Raw genomic sequence first — 22,239 nt, 5'->3', positions numbered from 1 at the left:
GATAAAGGATCTAGCCTAACCAGATAACAGAGGGAGACACAACTCTAGGGAGACTACGACTCGAGCCTAGATGTTGTCATGCAAAGTCAACCCTAAGTTAAGGTTTCTAGCTAAATGGCACAAGGGCCAACCTATCCTAAGCAGACACAGGAAAAAGCAAAGTCTCGATTGCAACCAGGGCAAGAGAAAGGGGATATCTCAATCACAACAGGGGTGAGAGAAAAGAATTAGATGTTAGTGGTTAGTCAAACTCGGCAAGACATCGCGTCTCGTGCCTACGTATCTCACCTGAACATGAGAATCAGAGTTGCCGTAGTTCGGCCAAACAGTTCTAAGCATGGCTCACACAGGAAGCAAGCCACACAGACTTGACTTGCACAGGAAGCAAGTCAAGCGCAACCTACCTTGCACAAGGGCAAGTCTAAGCTACACCTAAAGAGGCAAAGCAAACAGGCAATCACAATCACAAGAAGCACACTCTATATGCATACAAGAGGCTCAAGCAAAAGGTTAGGCACTAGGGCCAACTGGAATAGGGTAAGTGTGCTCTTAACCTTGCCATTGAGAGGCTAAGGTGAAGCAGATGAAAGGAGATGAGGGGTGTGCCTCATTGCTTCTATCCCTAATCAGGGAGAGCATCAAATAATAGAAAGTGGGGGAGCTCAGAAAGATGGAACTCTTTCCCCATTATTGACTCGATTAGATCTTGGGCTTTTATCTCAGTGCTTCAACCATGTAATGGGAGCAATGAGATGACTCACTGAATAGTGGGGGATAGATTGCTTATCCCTACCTTCCACCAATTGCCTCAAATGAGGACTTTTCCTGCTTGGGACAAATTTAAACAAACACAGGCATTGCCTCTTAAGGAGGACTTCAGACAGTTTGCCCGGTCAAATAACAGACCGGGTCTCCAGACTACATGAAGAAGAAGTAATTATACCTCAAAAGCAATTGCTAAAAGCAAAGCAAGCAACTAAAGTGTACCTGAAAAAGTCAAACTCATTAGTAAACAAGTCAACAATCAAAATCAAAAGAAAATGAACCAATAGTCAACCACAGAGGGACCAATTGTGCAAGGCACAAAGACTCAAGTATGTGAGTCACACCTACAAAACAAAGGTTAGCACAATATATAATTCAACTCAAACAAATTTGAATGGTCTTTGAGGCATTGGTGCTTAACCTGAAACAATAGCTCAATTGTAAGCACAGAAGACCACTAGGACTAGCCTAGGGTCAAGGATGGAAGAAAAAGTCAAAGCAGCAAGTAAAAGTCAACCAAAGTCAAGGTCAAACATTTGAGAAGCTATCACAATTGGGCCCACATTCAAATCATGCATTATTATCATTTCATGAACATTTGAAGTCAAAGTAAGGCAAAGGAAAGCATACAAAAGTCAACAGAATGACTTGCATCAAAAGTCAACCCAAACATTTTCAAAAATCATCAAATAAATCACACTCAATCCTAACATCTAACATGGTATACATGTAAAATTTCATGGCATTTGGATGAGAGGAAGGCAGTCAATTAAAATCATGAAGTCAAACCAAGTTCAAGCATGTACAAAGAAAGTCAACAAGCATGGGTCAACTTCAAAAAATCATATCAAATTGAAAACAGATGAGAAATGAATGAGATTAACACCAATGCAAAGCTTGAGATGTCTAGTTATCACATATGAAATTGCATGATCATGTGATATGTTATGAGAATTTCCCAAAAGATTTGGCAATGTATAGCACAAAAAGTCAACAAATGACCAAGCATGGAAGAAAATTCACAATCAAATGGAAAACAGCAAGATTAATTCCAAGAAAATTCATACATGAAATAGACATACAAAGGATCATTCATGCAAAAAATGGGGTCAATTGGATGCAAGGAAGCATGTGAACAAAATTAGGGAAAATGCATGATCATGGTATGACACCAAATGTGACACATAACTTCAAAAAAACCATATCCAGCAAACCACAAATGGGAAATCCACAAACTTTATATGGAAGTGAAGATCAATGTGACTATTTTCTCCACAAAAAATTTCAAGCTCATTGGATGCAACATGAGTATTTCACAATTGAAATGGCACAATGTATCATTTATGCATACATATTGGAAAAACAATTATCATTTAAAATCCAGCCACTGAAAAATTAATTAAAATTCACCATAAAATAGAGGACACATTCATGAGTTTAATGCAAAAAATCCCACAATTTTTGGAGTTAAAATGAATTAGAAATGAATTATGGAAGTTGATGAACATTTGGATGAAGCATGAGCAAATAAGCATGGCATATGGGGTCAAACCAAGGTCAACCGTGGCATTTGTGTAATTCTGAGCTCACTAATTAAAACTCTGCGTTTTGGCAAGGCAAAACGAAATGTTCTGATTGGCTCCCAGCCAATGGAACAGTAATTTGGCCAATGGTTCAAAATTCTGAGTTTTCATATAAACCCTTAGGGTTTCTAACACCATTTTCTCATGGTATCATGTTCAGCTTCATCAATCAATCAAAACCAACAACAAATGCACAGCAACATGTAACAATGATCATACAACAAACCAACATCCATGACCAAATACAACAAACACCGACATGTGGATTTTATGAGCAAGTTCAAAACAGCAGCATAGTATATTCATCATCATGCTTCATCATCAAAGCAACAGCACATGAACACAGCAATCAACCAATAATCAGGGCCATGAAACGTCATCATCATGCAGTATTAACCAACAACAACAAAACATTAACCATGGAAAATCTGGGCATATTAGGATAGCAAAACAGCAGCAGGGTTTCTTAAGGGTTTATGCAGCTGGGCATCATGAACATCAACATCATTCGACCAAACAAACAGACAACAGCATGGTATTGGTAATGTGCCTACTGCAACCAAACAACAGCATACAACAATGTTTCACATGGATTTCAGGACAATGCTCATAAGGTTTTAAACTGCAGCAAGGTATATGGCATCAACAGCAACACAAAAATTCGACCAGCATAGCATTGAAATACTTCATGCAACATGAGCAACAACAATAGCCAACCCTCATAAAAACATGATTTCTAGGAAAACCAGGGTTTCAACAACAGCAGCATGGCATTATCCAACTTCATGGTTCATCGACAAATCGAAATCAAACAATCATGGCAACCACCTAACAAACACATTCATAATGCTCATACAGCATATAACAAACAGCAACCAAAACATACGATCTGGATTTCTGGAAAAGGTATAAGGGTTTCGAAAAAAGCAGCATGGCATATTCATCATGCTCATGAATCATCATCAATCGAAATTCTGTCATGGCAAACCACATGACAGCTAAACAACATCATTATGCAACATTAACTAACAAACCAAACAAAATCCTGAGAAAAATCTGGACATAGTTAGGTTTAAACAGCAGCAAAATGCATTCATCATCCAATGTCCATCATCATCAAACCAAGCATGGTAAACAGCAAGGGAATGGTACAGTCATGTTCATGCATATCTAGACAGCCATAACACATACACATTCATGCAAAATTCTGGCAAATTCATCATAACAGCAGCATAGCATTTCATCATCTTCATGCAACTCTAAAATTCCACATGCCCAGAAATTAAAATCAAACATGTTAACAGCATCCTCATACCTCAAATAAAGAGAAAATAGCAATGGTTTTCAATGAATTCACCACAAATGAGCAAATCGAAGGAACATAACTTCAAGCATAAAAAATGAAAACCATGTTTCTCTCAGCATAACCAACCATTTCAAGCAAATTAACATTCATTAGAATCAGCATCATGTAATCTATCTAAAGCGTATCATGGCATAAAGGATGAAGAGATCGAGATTTTTACTTGGTTGTGAAGAAATGGAGGAAGCAGTGGTATTCTGAGGTTGCTATGCTCGAACAGATGACCTTTGTGCTTTGCAATGTTGAATACTTGAAGAAGGTAGGTTCAAGAATGCTTGGAAAACCTCGCAGCTCCAACTGCCATTGTTGTGTGCTTTGAAGAACAGGACATGAAGGGAAGGTTCCAGTTGATAAATGGTGGTTCAAAAAGCTTCACAAGATGGGCTGGATGATGAAGGATGCAAGGCTTGCTCGAGTTTCTTCAAGGGTTTTGCAGAAATTGTTCAAATGCAAAAATGCAAGAAAGAGAATATGTGTTTTTCTGTTTGGTGGCTGTCAAAAACTAGGGTTGGATTCAGCAGAAGAAAGGCTTTATATGGTCTGTTTAACATCCACTAATGACATACTAAACTGGTTTAGTGTTAATGAACTCAATTGCATTTTTGCTAAGTTGGAAACAAGTGAACAAGGGAGGTGCAATGCTGGTCGAGTGGGCTTGTGAAATGCTGCAGAAAAGGACATTTGATTTGCTGTTTTGTGGTCTGCTGAAGAATTGCTGTACCTTGCTTTTACTTAATGACCAATTGTACAATTTGTCAACTTTGCTTTTTGGTCCAAAATGGTGGTATAATGGTGATATGAACATGGTTTAAGGCTTTAGACAAATCACAAATGATGTATGGAAGCAATCTCAAATGGCAAAATGGTGAAAAAAGTCCTAATTCAAAAAGTCAAAGTTTGGTCAAACTTTGAATTTAAATGAAAAGGTCCAAAAATGCCATTTTGAATGGTAAGGTTTTGATGAGTGAAATTTATATTTTTGGAAAGAGGATGAAAAATGTGGTTTGTAGGAAAAAACCCCACCAAATTTGGCCTTATGGTTTGAGAGATATGGCTTGTTGAAGTTCAAAAATTGGTGAAAATGATTTGATCATATCTTGACAACCACACATGGGATTTGAGAGTTCTTGGACTTTTTGAAAATGGGAGAACAAGACCTTCAAATTTCATGTTGGGCAAAAACTCATTTGAAGCTTGTATCATGATGCAAGTTGAGGATCAAGAAGTTTCTATTTTTGGCAGTTGAAATTACAGGTCCACTTTCTATTTCTGGAAATTTTCTGATTGGCTTCAAATTCTTCCATGATGTTGATTGCCATGACACATGAGGCCTATTAGGACATGAATAAGCTCCTTCAAACCATTTCCATCCATCAGAACCAAAGAATCAACCACAGTTGACCAACTTTGACTTTTCTAGGGTTTTGGACTGACTGTGCACTTCTGATGAACTCCAAACCCTAATTCCTTGAGACCTTGACTTCAAATGATGTCCCAAGTTGTGTGAACTCTTGATTATTGGTCATGGTGCCCAAATTCCACAAGAATGGCCACCATCCACTGCTTTGACTGATTGTTGACTTTCTAGGGTTTTTGCCTGGCTATGCATTGACTGCTGACCTCTGAGCCTTCCACCCTTGACTTGAACACTTCAAAAAGACCTCCAGGTCATGTGAACTTGATGGACAAACCCTAGGGCTTTTGCTCTGTGAGAAACAACTTTGCTTGATTGATGGACTGACCTCCTGATCAGTTTGACCTAATTCTTGCTTGCTTGCTCTTGAGGCAACTGGGGACAATGCAATGCTATGCAATGTATCATGATATGTTATGACCTAATATGAGATGGTATGCACAATGATAGGTGCAAATTTGAGGTGCTACACTAAGTAATAACACAATTAATCACCCTAATCATATCACACATTTGGTAACGGCACATCAACACAAATGGCATACTCCATATCAACACAGTTCATACTCATACCCAATGCCAACACAAACACACGTATAATATTGGAATACATCCATTCATATTATACGTCATACATACATTATGCAATGAGACTCCATGCATGCGGTACCGACTATTCGTGAACATATAGTTCAACCTCACCGATCAAATCCAGATACGGCTACCAAGCTCACTAGTCCCACTCATTTGAGACTTAGTGACTCACTCACTAATTCCTCACCATGGGAATTAGCTACCACCCAAGGGCTATGATATGCACGCTAATCACCTAGCATGCAAACATCAACAACAATCCACAATACTAACTCACTAATTCCTCACCATGGGAATTAGCTACCACCATAAAGGCCACAATATGCAAGCTAAATCACTTAGTCATGCAACATCCACAATCATCCACAATGGACATATGCTCACACTCTAAGCCATAAACAGTCCATTCATAATTTCATACATGATAGATACATTCGCAACATTATGCATATCATCATACATCATCAACATATTCACCACATAATCATATCATGTCATAATACATAATCAATCACAGCATTAGCACACTCTACTAATACCTATACTACTCAAAACAACGGGAAATGATCCCTACTCTATCATACATCAGCTAAATTACATTACTCAGCTGAACAACCAAAAACTGCACAACAATCAGCACAGAAAAATCACAATCCTGCCCATACGCGTATTGCCTAGTCCCATACGCGTATGGCCCATTTCTCAGCCAAACCCCATACGCGTACCACCTATCTCATACGCGTATGCTACGCGTACCACTTCCCCATACGCGTACCAACAGAGACCAAACCACGTTCAAAACATCATCTTCCTCATCCATACGCGTATTGCCTAGTGCCATACGCGTACCAGACCATCTCATACGCGTATTGCCTAATGCCATACGCGTATGACCAGAAACCAGATTTCCAGATCTGCTATGGTCTTCTCTGCTACGAGATCTCCCAATTCCAACCTCCTACAATCCAATTTTTGCACATAAATCGTTCATATCATCTAACACGAATCATACCCTATTCAATTTCACCAATTCTAACATTTTTACATCTAATTCCTACGAATTCCTTTCAATCAAAATCCAATTTCGTTCATCCAAAAGTTCACAATTTCATCATGCATCATTCCAATTAGAGTCAAATCAATGGCCTATCACTATCCACTACATGTTATCCCATAATACCCATTAATCGACGATAAACCCCCCTTACCTGAGTTAATCCGGCAAATCTCTGAGCTTTAAGCTTTTCCTCTCTTCAACCCTTGTTCTCTGGCTCTTTGCCCTTTTCCCTTTTCCACTTTAGAGTCGTTTTTCTGTATTCACGTGAAAACTCTCTTTTTACCAAATGGGACCTTTTCTAATTCCAACTTTTATTCCAATAAAAATAATGATAAAATAATCCAATAATAATAATTCCAATAAAAATGTTCCAATTATTTAATTAAATTAATAAATATATTATTAACTTAAATTAAATAATTATCTTATTTTATCGGGGTGTTACATTAACCGGTTAACACTGTTTGAAAATATGTTCATAATTTGTATTCTGTTTTGCGTTAACCGGTTAACCAAATACGTTAACCGGTTAACACTGTTGAAAAACTGTTAGAAAGTTGTATTCCATTTCGCTTTAACCGGTTAACCATATACGTTAACCGGTTAACACTGTTTGAAAATCTTTTAGAAAACAGTATTCCGTCTTGCGTTAACCGGTTAACCATATGCGTTAACCGGTTAATATTGTACGAAAATTTGTTAGAAAGCACAACTCTTGTGCAGTCATAACCCCAATCACATAACTCTCTGACAACACAACCCTTGTGCCGTCACTAACCCTGATGCACCAATTTCAGACCGTCAAACACATCTCGATTGTTGATTCAGTATGATTAATCAACATGTCATTGCTTCACCATACTAATGTCGGATCAAGAAGCAAACGACCATTGATCGCTCAAAGGAAAACAACCATTGAGTGTTTGAATGAACGAAACAAGAACACTATATCATATATAATGTATTTTGCTTCAGGATTACTTATATCATATATATAATTTGATCGATCTCAATTTAATCTTTGATTCATTCTGTTTTAATCGTATTAATACAGAAAAATAAACAGTTATCAGATTCATGGTTTCGTAAGTGGCTCTGATACCACTGAAGGAGAATTGCCATCCAAGGCGCAGCGGAATTTAAGAATTTCTCCATTTAGTGATCCTTACGAATGGGCATGATCAGTAATAGAATCGTTACCTCTTGTGGCGATCACGAACGTTGAACGATGACAACGTCTCTACTCAGTCCACACGAACGGATTCCTTCAATCTCAGTGCTAGCTGTTACGAATGAAGGCTTTGATTGAGAGAGAGAGAAACGGAATGCAAGAGTGACAATGCTTCTACCCAAGGGTTCTATTTATAGAACCACTTGTGTGGGCTTCAAGCTAAAAGCCCACTTAAGTGTATTTTGGCCCATATCTTATAATATGCCCAAAATCACTTAAGCGTGTGGTACCTTACCATATTTCGTATTCCACTTAAATGCACCGTACCTTACGGTGTTCCTTAGTTACTCTATTTCTCATCAATCCATCCTTTGTGTGTGACCCTGTAGGTTTTCGCGACGTTGGAAATTATATTAAATCACGCATTTAACATAATAAACAGTGAGCGGTATCTAGCAACACATCACTGCTACCCAAGACACGAAAATGTCATGTGATTTGACAAATCCTTCTGCGATAATAATTATGTGTATAATTACCCTTTTGCCCTTATGTCTATATTGAACACAAGGCATAGACCGTGTCATCCTTGTCCAGTTCAATATTGGGCCCATAGACATTTATCCTGTTACGCAGGATGGGCAAATTCCATCTAGGTCACTCATGTCCCTTAGCATGCTTCGTGGAGTATCCATAAATTGTCTTTATGGTTATCCAGTTACGGACAACGTTGGATCAGCAATAAAGCACTCGACTCTACATCTAGGGTCCATAGTGGTTTCAGGTCGAAGAGTGGTATACACCATTATCACCATGAGAATAACTTATGACACTTTGCATAACATTCTATATAGTATTCTCATAGCGGGTCAATCCAGTATGAATATTACTCTTAATATTCATACTTATGTTTAAGACTTGATAACTCTTTATCCATGATCCATGAGACGTGATCATCAGTCTACAAACATAATAGTCTTCATGCTTTAATGTTATCCCACTTCACAATAAATCTTGACTACGGATACTTTAAGAATAGTGTCCTTATGTTTAATGTGATCTCATGATTAAGTCATACTTGATACATTAAACAGACTATCTATTCTAGGGACTTTATTAAACAAACATAATAAAGAAAAATGCCTTTTATTATTAATAAATAATTTGATACAAGTACCAAAAGTATTGGCCTCTAGGGCTTACACCAACAGTGTCTTGGCTGACCATTTGGCTCACCAACCTATTGAAGATTATCAGTCAGTGCAGTATGATTTTCCAGATGAAGAGATTTTGTACTTGAAAATGAAAGATTATGATGAACCATTGCTTGAAGAAGGGCCAGAACCTGGTTCCCGTTCGGGCATGGTATTTGATGGAGCTGTTAACTCATATGGTAATGGAATTGGGGCAGTGATTATTACTCCTCATGGCACTCATTTTCCGTTTACAGCTAGATTAACCTTCAAGTGTACAAACAATATGGCTGAGTATGAAGCCTGCATTATGGGGCTTGAAGAGGCCATTGATCTCTGAATTAAATATCTTGATGCCAATGGAGATTCAGCTTTGGTTGTGAATCAGATCAAAGGTGAATGGGAGACGAATCAACCCGATTTGATACCGTATAAATATTATGCGAGGAGGATATCAACTTTCTTCATAAGGTTGAGTTTCATCATATCCCTCGAGATGAAAACCGGATGACAGATGCTCTTGTAACGTTAACTTCAATGATCCTGGTGAAATTTTGGAATGGGGTTCCCAATTTGACTATGATGCGTCTTGATAGGCCAACTCATATATTTGTCATTGAAGAAGTCAAATATGAAAAGCCATGGTATTATGATATAAAATGTTTCCTTCAAAATCAGATTTACCCGTCAGGGGCATCGTTGAAAGATAAGAAGACTTTGAGAAGACTAGCTGACAACTTCTACCTGAATGGAGATGTGCTTTATAAAAGAAACTTCGATATGGTTTTGCTCAGATGCATGGATAGTGTCATACCCCGATTTTGATCCTGAATTTTTTCCATTTTTTTATTTTTATTTTTATTTGGCACTTGGCCTAAAGTTCATTTTGCACACATTCATGACCAAAGGCAACCGACCATTCCCATTTACTCAAAAATGGCTTCTTTTCATCCCCACTTGCCATCACCGGCCTCATCAACATATACTCCAAGTGCACCCTCATTGGTTATGCTCTTAAAGTCTTCAACTACCCTACCCATCATGACAAAAATGTTTTTGCTTACAATTCAATCATTGCTGGATTCGTTTCAAATCGGCTTCCACAATACGGGTTTGGTCTTTATAAGCAAATGCGCCATCTGGGTATTGTTGTTCCTGATAAATTCATGTTCCCGTGTGTGATCCGAGCTTGTGGTAGTTCTGCAGAGGTTTTGGAGGTTAAGAAGATTCATGGATTGTTGTTTAAACTCGGGTTGGAGTTGGATTGTTTTGTCGGAAATGCTTTGATTGATACTTATTTGAAATTTGGATTGGTGGTGGATGCACAGGAGGTGTTTGAGGAGTTGCATGTTAGAGATTTTGTGCTTTGGAATTAAATGGTTAATGGGTATGCGCATATTGGACGCTTTGAAGAGGCCTTGTGGATGTTTAGGAGTATGGGGGAGAATGGGATGATTCCTTGTAAATATGCAGTTACTGGTGTTTTGTCTAAATATTCTGTGATAGGAGATTTTGACAATGGACGAGTTGTTCATGGGTTTGTTACAAAAAATTGGTAATGGCTTTAGTGTTGTTGTTTCGAATGCACTGATTGACATGCTTCGTCGAGCAGGGAAACTCATGGAGGCTTATGATTTAATTGCCTTTTAAGGCCGATCCTGTCGGATTGAGGGCTTTGCTAGCAGCATGCCATATCCACAAAGATACAGACTTGGTTGAGATTGCAGTAAGTAAGGTGATTGAAATTAAGCCGGGTTATTGTGGAAATTATTTGTTAATGTCAAATGTTTATGGAGTGGTAGGTCAATACGAAGAAGTATCTGAGTTGAGAGACACAATGAGGCAATAAAATGTGGAGAAGAGACCAGGTTGTAGCTGGATTTGAATTCATGAATGGTGTGCATGTATTTATAACGGGTGACAGGACCCATCCTCAAACTGATTTTATCTATGCTGTTTTAAATTCATTGACAACAGTTCTGCAAGAGCATGGGTGTGTCCCTTTGGTCTAGAAGCATTTGCAAAGAAAGCTTAGGCATGGGTTCACCATCTAACAACATTAGTTCACCATATAATATATTGCAGAACTTTAGGATACATTCATCATAGAGGAATAATTCAGAACAGTACAAATCTTGACAGCTTGAAAGCTTTATCCTACAAACACTTCATACAACCAATAATGGAAGAAAGCAAGGCATGGCAACAAAAATTTTCTCTTAAACTAAACCGAGTTCAATACAAAGTGCCACTTGGTGGAGTTTAAGCCATTGGATCTTCAACTTCCTGCATAATATTAACCACAGTAATATCAGCAAGTAAGCAAATATCAAACAGTATCAAATAGAAAACACTGAGTCTTAGGCCAAATTCCTCCCGGCAGGTTAGTAGAAACCGAGTTAAGAAGACTTTGATGTAGAGCGGTAAAACTTTGATGCTGTTAACATGCTGTGGAGACAGATCAGGCACAAACTTCCAACATGAACCTGCATAATACACACAAAAATAGCCATTTCATTACAACCCTGTTTTCCAGCACCTATCACTTCACTACCTCAGTTCTGTTCCAGGAATTGGTGTATCTTCACTTAGAAGATTGTCGTTACCAGGTGATGCAAGTAGGCCCTTGCAGAAAACTTCTACTGAGTTGCAAGGCTATTGTCACTTGTTGAAAATGGTAGAATAGGAAGCGAAGTGAAATCATTTGATGACAGCTTCCATGTACTAAGACCTCTCAAATCTGTTCCTGCCATTTCATCGGATAAAACAGGATTAGCATTTACTGGAGTCAAATCTCAAGCCTTGATATCTCCAAAGTCACGTCCCGCCTCACCTAGTAGGACCACAACGGTATCTCCTTCTATTTCAAGAGGCGTCAGTCCATCTCGATCAAGGCCAGCATTCACCTTCCTGTCGATCATCGTCTGTATGTTCAGAATCTTACTGCCCAGGTTTTCAACAATGGTTCTGTACCAGCCTCAGCCCAAGCTACCTTCCCATACATATTTGCAGTCAGTAAATTCTTGCAGCCTGGAAGTTTTGATCTTGTTGGCACTATTATCTACAAGATAGACGAGCATACCATGAACCAAACTTGAGCCACAATTCAAACAGATAAAGGAAAACATTTCAAGTGCAACAGGACATGAACTTACAACAAGTATACATAAAGTTTGCGATGGATAACTGGAAACACGAGGGAACCTTCATCAAATCCTCAGCTTCTTCAATGTGTCCACTTGTAACCAATTTCACTGCAGTAAAACGCAATTAATTACCAAAGCGTTAAAAGTCAGAAAAAAATCCCAAAAGGGAATAGAGACAAAATTCAAAGAGAAAGTTTGAGTTCATATTACCGTTTCCGGATTGTAGCATGAAACAAGACAAACTCGATGCTGAGCACAAAAAGCGTTTCTGGAAATTTCCCCTTTTGAACTCCACCAGACCAAACCTGAAAACCCTAATTCGTGAGGGATAAATAAGGAGTGAGAGAACGAAGATAAGGAGGCGGAAGTGAAAAAATTCGAAAAGCAGAAAAACCCTAATCTTAAAATCAAAGCCAAACCTATTTGGAAGAGGCGAAGGAGGGAGGTTTGAGCTTCATCATTGCCGTCTTCAGCGCCGGATGTGAGCTTTTTTTTTTTTTTTGCTTCAGCCATGATTTTTTTGTATGATTCTGAAGCGATTAAGAGAAACGCGAGATTAAGAGAAGCGCGAGATAGAGAGAAGCGCGATCGAGAGAGAGATTCTTGAGGACGTGTTTGAGTGAGGTTTGAGCTTCATCATTGCCGTCTTCACCGCCGGAGGTGAGCTTTTTTTTTTTTTTGCTTCAGCCATGATTTTTTTTGTATGATTCTGAAGCGATTAAGAGAAACGTGAGATTAAGAGAAGCGCGAGATAGAGAGAAGCGCGATCGAGAGAGAGATTCTTGAGGACGTGTTTGAGTGAGGTTGAGCGATGGGTAAGCGATTGTTGAGAGTGTGAGAGAGAAGCGAGTTCGTGAGAGGGGTTTGGTACAGAATGAGAGCGATGGAGAGTTTGAGAGAGGAAGAGTGAACTCTAGCTCATTCATTTTTCTTTTTTTATTATTTAACTTAGGAATGTTTAAAATCTTTTTAAGAGAATTTAAGTGACCCTTTAGTTTTCCAAGTGGACATTAACTTTGATGTTTAATATTGATTTCACTTTTTACTATTCCCAATCCATTAACTCTAAAACCCAACAGCCAAGCGGCTGGGTTTGATTTTTCGTTCTTCTCTTGGTAGTCCAACAGATTTTTTTTATCTTAGTTTTTATTCTAATGTTTAATCTATCTTGGTTTATATATTTAATTTAGCATTAAGATAATAACTAATGATAAATGGTCTAGTGGAGGGTAGTTTCTAGGTTATGAGTGGAGTGGGTTCAATACCCATGTGTAGCATTTTATTTCTTTTAACATTTTTATGTTTATGTTTTATTATACTCATAGTTCCATTATTATTTAATAACACAAATCTGCCTTCTTTTAATTTCATCATCCATTCAAAATCATTTTAAAACTATAAAAATCATATTTTTCTCGATTCAATGTCGAGCCCATTTCCACACCCTTGTAAGTCGATTGCTTTTTTAAGCATCGCCATCAACCTCACATAGCTTACTCTTGAGCTTTCTTACAATGAGCCGGTTCTCTTGCACTTACACTCATGCATTGCATTATTTGTTATTTGGGCCCGATTTAATTATTTCATGATTTTTGAATCCCCATTTTGACAAAATGTACCCCACTCCCCCGATGTATAATAATCTTGTACTGTTTTATTTCTTTATTTGTTTGACTATTTAGTTAGATACTAACCCAAGAGTAAAATCCACCATTTCTAAAAAATACAAAAATATGACTCGATCCAACGTCGAGTATTTTTCTCAATAAACAAATCAATTCATTTCTCCCTCCTATTCTATTCCATTTCTTTCAAACTTTCTTCAAACGCCTGATTCAACGTCAGGCCATTTTTTCTAATCAAAACTCAAAAAATATTAATCCCTATCTAAACATTTTTCAATAAAGATGGAAATGGAACGTGGTGTATACCATGCACTCCTGAGACTAGGATTCGAGATGTATATCTCGCCAATCCTAGCTCTCGCCATCATCCAAATTTATCCACTTTTCTCTATCAACACTCATTCAAATTTCTCTTAAAACATCCATTCATACTTGATCTAGTGTCAAGTCATTTTTCTCAACAAAAACTCAAAATACCTAATTCTTATTTAATACTTTTTCAATAAAGGTGGAAATGGAACATGGTGTATACCATGCACTCCTGAGACTAGGATTCGAGATGTATATCTCGCCAATCTTAGCTCTCGCCATCGTCTAAAATTGTCAGTGCGGTTTCTTCAAACCCTTTCTCAATCAAAGGTGGAAATGGAACGTGGTGTATACCATGCACTCCTGAGACTAGAATAACTTTGATGTGTGGTATGCGTTCACTCCTCATCTGTTTTGGGTAAAATAATGTTTTCATCGATTAATACAGTATGACTTTCGCTAAAATCGACCAACAAACAAACATTTTTCTACCCAGAACTACGTAAACCTTGACTTCTCTTTTGAGATACGTAGGAGCGGGATTCATAAATCTTGTCAGGCCCACTAATAAAAAACTTAGGTTTAGTCCTTCGTTAAAAAATCCAAAAACATTTTCCTCTCTTTTACTCTTTCTTTCCCACCTAATAATTCGAAAAGCCTAACATTTCAACTAACACTAATGCACACAACTGACCTAATGGTTCCCGTTGAGTACAACGGACGTGAGGGGTGCTAATACCTTCCCCTTGCGTAATCGACTCCCGAACCCTGATATTGGTTGCGATGACCATATCTTATCCTTTCTTTGTCTTGGGTTTTATCGATATTTTCCCTTTCCTTTTTAGGAATAAATAAAGTTCGGTGGCGACTCTGTTCAGTCCATCATTGCGAGCGTGCGACCGCGCTTCGCTTTGTAGTCGTATCCCCATTTTTTTCGAGGTGCGACAGATAGACACGAAGCAAACCTCTTGATGACTGAAGTCCATGAAGGTTCCTTTGGTACTCATTCCAATGGACATGATATGGAAAAGAAGATGTTGAGAGTAGGTTACTATTGGCTGGCAATGGAATATGACTTTTGCAAGTTTGTGAAGAAATGCCACAAGTGTCAAATTTATGCAGATAAGATTCATGTTTCTCCGACACTGTTGAACGTCATTTCCTCTCCATGGCCCTTCTCCATGTGGGGAATTGATATGATTGGTATGATTGAGCCCAAAGCTTCGAACGAACATCATTTCATTTTGGTTGCTATTGATTACTTCACAAAGTGAGCCGAAGCTGCAAATAAGAATATTAAGAAGATTATTCAGAAGATGGTTGTGACGTACAAATATTTTCTTTCATGGGCAACCCCTTTCTCTCTCGTTTATGGCATGGAAGTTGTGCTCCCCGTAGAGGTTGAGATCCCATCATTGCATGTTTTGACGGAAGCGAAGTTGACAGAAGCTGAATAGTGTCAGACTAGATATGACCAACTAAATTTGATTGAAAAGAAGAGATTGACTGCCATGTGTCATGGTCAGTTATATCAGTAAAGAATGAAGAAAGCTTTTGATAATAAGGTCAAGCCTCGTATGTTTAAAGAAGTTAACCTCGTGCTCAAGAAGATTTTATCTCTCAAACCTGATGCTAGGGGAAAATGGACTCCTAATTATGAAGGCCCATATGTTGTTAAGAGAGGCTTTTCAGGCGATGCTTTGATTCTTACAACTATGGATGATGGAGAGTTCACTCGTACTGTGAATGCCGATGCAGTCAAGAAATACTCCGCCTAATAAAAGAAAAGAATAGCTCTCTAAGTTGAAAACCCAAAAGGGCGGCTTAGACAAAAATGAGCGCCTCAGTGGATTAAAAACCCGAAAGGGAGATCCAGGCAAAAGTTAGAGACATAAAACATAAAATTTATCTCGGTAGATTGAGTACCTCACCTTGGGGCAATATAGGAAAAAATGGGATTATGGAAAGTAACTGCATTCGACTGGTCTTCATCTTTGAAGCAGTTTTGAGCAGTCATTTAGTTCTGATTCGTCATTCTCAACCAAAGACAAGAGCACAACGGACTTCAAAGTTGGTAGGGAGAGTAGTGATCATTATATTCAATGTAGCCCTTTTCCATGTAAATTACCATTCTCAAACTTTATAAAGATCCATGGAGTCCCGCCATTCGCGGACTACCATTCTAAAATAAATATACGGTGACAAGATCTTTTTGCCACTAACTCCGTTGAACATTCTGATGTCTCTATGGCCTTTCTCTATATGGAGTATTGATATGATTGGGATGATAGAACCTAAAGCCTCCAATGGTCATCAATTCATCCTAGTTGATATCGATTACTTCACGAAATGGGTCAAAGCTTCTTCATATGCCAATGTCACTCGACAAGTGGTTACTCGGTTTATCAAGAAAGAGATAATATGCCACTATGGAATTCCTAGCAAGATCATCATTGACAATGCTAGTAATCTCAACAACAATATGATGAAGGAGTTGTGCGAAGAACTTAAGATCTGGAACCACAACTCTTCACAATACTGGCACAAGATGAATGGTTCCGTAGAAGCAGCTAATAAGAACATCAAGAGAATCATCCAGAAAATAGTCAAGACATACAAGGATTGATATGAGATGCTACCTTTTGCTCTGCACGGTTACAGGATCTCGATTCTCACATCCACTGGGGAAACTCCGTACTCATTAGTGTATGGGATGGAAGTTGTTCTGCCAATTGAAGTCGAGATTCCTTCACTCAGGGTCATCATGGAAGCTGGTCTTGATGAAGCTGAATGGGTTCAATCTCGGTATGACCAGCTGAATCTGATTGAAGAAAAGCATTTGACGACTATTTTCCATGGTTAGTTGTACCAAAGACGCCTCAAACAAGCTTTTGATAAGAAAGTTCTTCCTTGTGAGTATCGCTCAGAAGAACTCATGCTCAAACAGTATTCTGCCATTCACTGAGACCCTCGGGGCAAATATACCCCTAACTACGAAGGACCTCTTGTCATTAAGAAGGTCTTCTCAGATGGAGCTCTACTCCTCATAATAATGGATAGGGAAGACTTGTCATCGCCAGTGAATGCATACATAGTCAAAAAATATTATGCCTGAAAAGAAATGATAATAAAAGCCCACTAGATTAATCTTCACAAAATTAATCTAGGAAAAAACGGATATCCTGATGCACCAAAAAATGAATTGTCCATGCAAAAGTTAGGGATCAAATAAAAATATTAAGCTCTCTAAGTCGAAACCCCGAAAGGGCGGCTCAGGAAAAAGGAGCATCCCGGTGGACGAAAAGAATAGAAAATGTCTAGGAAAAAGTTAGGGATAAAGACATTGACTATGATTCTTGAGCCTACTAAACTACAAGATAGATCTCAGACGGTCAAAGATCAATTCAATCATCGTCAATCGAAGCAAGGTCTTGGGATTCAGATCCTACAGTGGATAACGACCAATGTTATAATCAATGGAAAAATACAAAAATATTTCCCATTGCCATTTATTTTATTTTCAATTTTTTCGATGTCCTCTTTAAGGATGTTTGCATCTTTGTGTTGGTGTAAGCCCTAGAGGCCAATACCTTTTGGTACTTGTATCGAATTATTTATTAATAATAAAAGGCACTTTCTTTATTATGGTTGATTAATAAAGTCCCTGGAATAGATAGCCCGTTTAATGTATTAAGTGTGACTTAATCATGAGAACACATTAAACATAAGGACACTATTCTTAAAGTATCCGTAGTCGAGCTTTAGTGTGAAGTGGGATAACATTAAAGCATTAAGACTATTATGTTTGTAGACTGATGATCACATCTCATGGATCATGGATAAAGAGTTATCAAGTCTTAAACATAGGTATGAATATTAAGAGTAATATTTATACCGGATTGACCCGCTATGAGAATACTATATAGAAAGTTATGCAAAGTGTCATAAGTTATTCTCATGGTGATAATGGTGTATACCACTCTTCGACCTGAAACCACTATGGATCCTAGATGTGGAGTCGAGTGCTTTATTGCTGATCCAACGTTGTCCGTAACTGGATAACCATAAAGACAGTTGATGGGTACTCCACAAAGCATGCTGAGGGACATGAGTGACCTAGATGGAATTTGCCCATCCTGCATAACAGGATAAATGTCTATGGGCCCAATATTGAACTGGACAAGGATGACACGGTCTATGCCTTGTGTTCAATATAGACATAAGGGCAAAAGGGTAATTATACACATAATTATTATCACAGAAAGGTTTTGTCAGATCACATGACATTTTCGTGTCTTGGGTAGCAGTGATGTGTTGCTAGATACCGCTCACTGTTTATTATATTAAATGTGTGATTTAGTATAATTGCCAACATCACGAAAACCTACAGGGTCACACACAAAGGACGGATTGATGAGAGATAGAGTAACTAAGGTATACCGTAAGGTACGGTGCCCTTAAGTGAATTATAGAACATCGTAAGGTACGGTGTACTTGAGTAGAATACGAAATATGGTAAGGTACCATGGGCTTAAGTGATTTTGGGCATATTATAAGATATGGGCCAAAATACACTTAAGTGGGCCTTTTTGCTTGAAGCCCACACAAGTGGTTCTATAAATAGAACCCTTGTGTAGAAGCATTCCTTTTGCGGTTGCATTATTTTCATTTTCTCTCACTCTCTCTCTCTCTCTCACTCAAAGCCTTCATTCGTACCAGCTAGCACTGAGATTGAAGGAACCCGTTCGTGTGGACTGAGTAGAGACGTTGTCATCGTTCAATGTTCGTGATCGTTTAGTGGATCTGCATCAAAGGGTTTGATCGTCACAAGAGATCTGCATCAAAGGGTTTGATCGTCACAAGAGATCTGCACCAAAGGATTCAACCGTCACAAGAGGTAAATATTCTATCACTGATCATGACCATTCGTAAGGATCTCTAAAGGAGAAAATTTTAATTTCCGCTGCGTTTTGGACCGCAATTCTCCTTCACTTTGTACACATCATATGCCCAGTTTTGTTCATGATCAATAAAATTCAATTTCTTTTATCAATTGTTTTTGCTTCTCCTGCATTTTGTTTGCAAAATAACTAATTTATTTTAATCACATAATGCTTCAAAATCTTGGGGAATAATAAAAGCTACATCAAAAGAAAACTTTATGCATTGTTGTAACCTCACGAAGAACTAAAAAGATGATCGGTAGTTTGAAAATATTGCTTGAACATCTGCATTTGTCTTGATGATCGCCCGGTTAGATCATATATCCCTATATTCCTCAGTAGGGCCAAATGGATCCTTAATAGCAGTGTTAATACATTGACTTTACAACATCAGTCTCTTTGGTATAATTGATGGCGAGTCGGAGTTCCCTCTATCTATATAACCATATAAACACCCATGCACCATGAAAACAAAGCATACATCATGCAACATGCATATCATATTCTCCATCCGCAACCCCCCCCCCACAGAATATCAAAAACATATATGCACCTCAGTAGTATGACCATTCTCGACGGACAAATTTTTGGATACGTTAGTATTTAATCCTCTTCTACCTAGAATATCTGAAAGGCTATCGCAATTCAACCATTCAGGTTCAAGAGGATTAAATAGGGACAACTGTTGTACCCCAAAATTTGCCCTCGCCTTTTAATCTTTGCACTCAACCCTTGACTTGGGAATCATATGGATACATTCATGCTTCATTCATATGCATCATTCATCGATTAGTTGATCACTATAGATTCAAAGCTCTTGACTTGCAAAGCTAGGGTTTGTGTATGGATTAGACCTTCAAGGCATAGAATTGAGTATTCTTCAAAGCATAGGGGGTGTAAAACCCTAATTGCCTGGTCTTTGAAGTGTGGATTCAACAAGATTTCATCATGGCACTCCTCAGGGATTTCAAACCCTAATTCTTAATGATATGGTCATGAAGCCTTATGGAGTTTCCCTGGGCCTTGTCTTGGCTATCAAAACCCTAATTGGGGGGTTCACACATTGAAGATTTTTTTGTGAAGCATCGTAATTGATTCAAAGATCTTGGTTGAAGGGCATGCCTCATGAAACTCTAATCAAGGAAGATATGGTCCTAAGGTACTTTATGGATTGACTTTTCATCTGGATGGCCCCCAAACCCTAGTTTCATCCAATTCTTCACCCATTGTGTGTTTGATACCCTTGCTTGATCAAGGTCCCCCAATAACCTCTTGTTCTTGGTTCTTTCATGTTGATTACTTGGTTTTGGTTCCATTCATTTGTGCTTCAGCCCATTGGTCATAGCTCAAGTCTTTGGTCCTATAACTTCCATTATTTGCTTCCATTCCATGACATTTCATTTGGACAATTCAAGTTCCTACTCCATGAGTTGCTTGGTTTCACCTCGTCAATGTTGTTCAAATCCATTTCATACCATTGGGATCATGCTCATCATTGTTCATTCAAGTCAATTTGATTCATGTTAATAGTTTATTCAAGTCATTCATGTTCATCCAAAGCCATGTTCATAGTTCATTTCAATTAATTTCAAATCATATTCATACAAGATCATTACAAGTATAAAATTCATCTATAAACTAGTTTCAATTTCATTCATATACATCAAACTCTATCATCACAAATGTCTTATTACATGCAAAAATGCAAAAAATACATGTTTACCAAATGTTGACTTTGGTCAACAGTTCACTTTTCGGTTAACTTTGACCAAAGTCAACTCAAATTCTTTTCTATCCTTAACCCCTAAGTTTCCCATCATAGTCCTAATCCCATCTTTTCAAATCCATCTTTGATCTTAATTTGGCCATGTGTATTTGATTTTCAACCTTGATGTCATCATGCCATGGACTTGGTCATACTTGAGCAAACCACAAACCTACCAAAACAACGTCAAAAACAAACAAAACATGTCATGAAGCATGTACAAGAACCAACCAAATTATGCTGCATGAACCATGGCCAAATTGGAACGTACCTGCTACACAATCATGAACCAATGCAAGAAATTGAACAAGGTCATAAATGCATAAATATATGACCATTCAAGCAATGCATCATGTACATCACAATCAAACCATCCAAACCTGACCAAGGCATCAAGACCCTGTAACTTACAGCAATAACAAGAAATGCATATCAATGTCAAATGCTAACCTGTTGCAGTACCAAAGATTTATTTGGAATCACGCATTTTGATCACGAGCCACCTGCGCAACCAAGAACCATGTCAAGAGGTGCAATGAGACAATGAAGTATCATCCATTAGCAAGTAGCAGCTAGACCAATCAAATTCTCCACATCAGGAAATAATACAACTCCATACACCATAACAGCTAGCAGTCTACTAAAAATCATCCAACTTTCGTTATCAGCATAGTGATCAGCTATGTATGCCAAGAACTTCAAAGAGAGACCACATGCACCACTCTTCTTCACACTCCAATGCTCTTTAACTTCTCCTATGCCCAAATAAAGGGTATTTGCAATCAGCTGAAAATTTGGCTCTTCAGGAACACTCACAAACGGAACCTCCTCTTTGATAGGAATTCTAAGAAGAGAAGAGTACTCCTCAAATGTTGGAGCCAACTGGTAATATTGGAAGGTGAAGCACCGTAGCCCAGGGTCATAGAATTGCAGCAATGTGTTAACAGGTTTATCATCAATCCCAGAATGCAGAAAAAACAGGATATGCCCATACTCACTTGCGAATTCCTCAACATTTCTATCAACCACTCTCTTACTTAATCCTTGTAGCCTAGATAAGTCGAATGGAAAGAAGGTGTAGGTGGTCTTGTTTCTGAGAAGTCTCGTGCATGTATCTTTGTTGTTTGACATCTTAAGAAGTAACAAGAACTTTGACTTTCCTGGAAATGATATGCGTATGCAGGGTTAGCTTATCTTTTATACAAAAATAAAATGAATGATATGCATGCGTATGTCACACAAGCAAGTTGGATCAAGGTTGATGAACACTGAAGTTCTGTTGTCTGTCTCTTGAAATAACCGGATATCATA

General features: G+C 38.2%; 1 pseudogene; it reads left to right on the top strand.

Moving 5' to 3' along the window:
- Window positions 1–10,790, top strand: part of LOC127101912 (pentatricopeptide repeat-containing protein At3g14730-like) — a 41,771-nt pseudogene extending 30,981 nt beyond the window's left edge.
- The last annotated feature ends 11,449 nt before the right edge of the window (window positions 10,791–22,239 follow it).

Source organism: Lathyrus oleraceus, chromosome 7, assembly GCF_024323335.1.
Source record: "Lathyrus oleraceus cultivar Zhongwan6 chromosome 7, CAAS_Psat_ZW6_1.0, whole genome shotgun sequence".
Classification (NCBI taxonomy): domain Eukaryota; kingdom Viridiplantae; phylum Streptophyta; class Magnoliopsida; order Fabales; family Fabaceae; genus Lathyrus; species Lathyrus oleraceus.
Note: the sequence above shows the minus strand (reverse complement) of the source record. Positions and strands in the feature narration are given on the sequence as shown.